Source organism: Chrysochloris asiatica, unplaced genomic scaffold (genome assembly GCF_000296735.1).
Source record: "Chrysochloris asiatica unplaced genomic scaffold, ChrAsi1.0 scaffold00126, whole genome shotgun sequence".
NCBI lineage: Eukaryota > Metazoa > Chordata > Mammalia > Afrosoricida > Chrysochloridae > Chrysochloris > Chrysochloris asiatica.
In genome coordinates, this window is record NW_006408644.1 from 2,328,513 (window position 1) to 2,331,521 (window position 3,009).

Below are 3,009 nucleotides of genomic sequence, written 5' to 3' on the forward strand. Positions count from 1 at the left end.
TTTCACTCAATGCAAAATAAAAACATTTAATTAAAAAAAAAGAAAAAAAAAAAAAAAGGTCTTTGGTTAGATCTACGCAATTTTAGCAACTTTTCCTACTATGTTTGCTTGTATTCATAGATGTATTTGTAGCACATATTTGGCTTCCCACTCCTGTTTAGCTTGGATGTCTGTATATCTAAATTTTCATAGATTATTACTATTGTTGTTATATCAGGACTTTAAATCCTGTGACTTCTTGGTGTCTTCCATTGCCTTGATCATATTTTTGTGTGTGTGCTGACCTCCCTCTTACTGTATATGGCCTTTGTCCATGCTAAGGAATGTCTGTCTTCTAGTTATTTACCTTTCCTTCCCCTTCCATCTATGGCAACTTTCAGTGAATGTTTCTTTGTGTGTGTACACCTTTAGTTGACTTTTGACAGCAGAGCTCTCATATAAAATTTTTCCATTATTTTTTTTTTTCTTTTTTAAGGTTTTTATTGTGGATTGAGTAAAAGTTTGCTGGACGGATCACCAATTTTACATTCAACAAATCATACATCTTTTTTCATTACAATGATTATAATCCCCTCCGTGTACCATCAGTTACCAGTGTTTCTCTCTATTCACTTTAGCTTCTCCTTCTTCTTTTTTTCAACACTCAGACATATATAATAATTTACATCACCAAAAGTGCACGTTCTGCAAGTTTGCCTGTTGGCTGCTATCTATTATTTCCTCACTTCCCAAGAATCTAGAGTCCTCAACTGCTCCCTCTCTCCATGTCCCCATCTCTGCCTCCCTCTCTGGTGTCGCTACTTCTCTGGATAAAGTTTCTCATTCCGCTTGTGCACTTCTACCTTGATGATCCTAGCGTCCTCTGTTTCTGGACTGTAAGATTAACCACTCTCCTGTTTTTGTCACAATTGTGAGAGTCACAATTAGTTATGATAACAATTACTCATTACTGGATCATAAAATCTTATCCCCATCTCTTAACCAGAACTATCTAGACAATATGAAACCTATTCAGTGGGAACTCTTTTTTCCTCTCACACTATTAAACTAAGCTCCCCCTTGAAACCTTATAAGCCAGTCACTTCATGCCTTTATTACCCCTCATTTTAGGTAGCCAATGTCTAAGTTGTCCATCCCTATCCATATCGATTGGATGCTTCACTCTCAGCTATAGACCTCTGTGGCTATGTCTTGTCCATAGGCTCTGGTGACCCCAGGTCTCACCATATTTTGGACCAACCAGCACTTCTTCTTCTCTCTCCCATCTTCAGGTCCATGGGAGTCTGTGAAATGTGGTTGAACTCAGCCAATTTCTTCATGGCTGTCTTTCCCCATTTTCCACTGACCAGTAGACAAACAAGCTTACATACCTGCTCATGTGTTCCCTTTGAGTTTCAGTCTTAGAGGGGTATTGGTTCTAAAGGAACTTGATAGCTTCCCGACGATAAACTTGCTTATTCTTTTAGAAGTGAATCATACTGCCATTTTTGTTTTGAGATTTTCATGTTGATCTTTCTTTGATGGTATATCTTCTTTCACTTTAGCTGTTCCAGGCTGGTCTGCTTGTTCTTTCTAGTAGGAATGCCCCACCTCAGAAGGTTCTGAAAAGGGCTCAGGATTCCACCTAAGGTCCTATACACTGCAACGGCTCCACAGGAGGCCGATTTCACTGGGCAAGATCTAGAAACCCTTTTAGGTATTCCAACCAGTTAGTTATACACTGAAGACGGGCTTACAAGCTTTCTGGAATCATGTTTCCTGAAATTCCTTTCTATCCAACTCAAGTTTCAATTTTATAATAGTAGGAAAGGGAAACCAATATACACAAGACAATCAAACATCTTAGTATTATTTCCCCTCTTCAAACTATACCTTATATCACAGAGCCCTGTTGTTCCAAGATTGAACATGCATCACTATTTAACTATGCCCCATTTAGCCCATGTAAACTTGTCTCAGTGTTCCCCTATCTACCTTGTTCTTTCACCCCCTCCCACTTCTTGTGTACTGACCTCCCTAACACCTGAACTACGATGTGTCTGCCCCTACCCTGTGCTACACAGTTACCTACCTCCACCAACCCCAAACCCAATGGTAACGAATATATATATATATGTATTCATTTTAGTATAAGTATCTTTTCTTAAGCTTTTACAACAATGGTCTTATGCAGTATTTGTCCCTTTGTGATTGACTAGTTTCACTCAGCATAATGTCCTCAAGGTTCATCCATATTATGTGGTGGCTTGTAGCTTCCTTGTTATTCTTCAAGATAGCATATTATTCCATTGTGTGTATAATATACCAGAGTGTGTTTATCCATTCTTCCATTAGTGGGCACTTAGGCTGTCTCCATCTTTTTTGCTATTGTGAATAGTGCTGCTATGAACATTGGTGTGCATATATCTACTCACGATATGCTTGTATTTCTTGTAGATATATACTAAGTAGAGGAATTGCTGGATAATATAGGATTTTTATTTCCAACTATCTGAAGAAGTGCCGTATTGTTTTCCAGATTGGTTGGAGCATTTTGCATTCCCACCAGCAATATAGGAGTGTCACAGTCTCTCCACAAGGAGCTCTGGTAGCATAGTGGTTATGAATTGGGCTGCGAACCACAAGGTCAGCAGTTCGAAACTACCAGCTGCTCTGTGGGTGAAAGATGAGGCTTTCTGTTCCCATAAAGATTTACAGCCTCGGAAACCCTGTACAGGGTTGCTATGGGTCAGAACCGACTCGACAACACTCAACAACAACAACAGTCTCTCCACATCCTCGCCAGCATTTACTATCCTCTGCATTTTTGAAATTCGCTGTTATTGCTGGTGTAAGATGACATCTCATTTTTGTTTTGACTTGCATCTCTCTAATGGCTAATGGTTGTGAACATTTTTTCAATGTTTGTTAGCTGAGCGAATGTCTTCTTTGGTGAAGCATCTGTTAATGTCCTGTGCCCATTTTTTAATTGGGTTACTAGTCTTTATCTTGTAGATGTTGTAGTTTCCT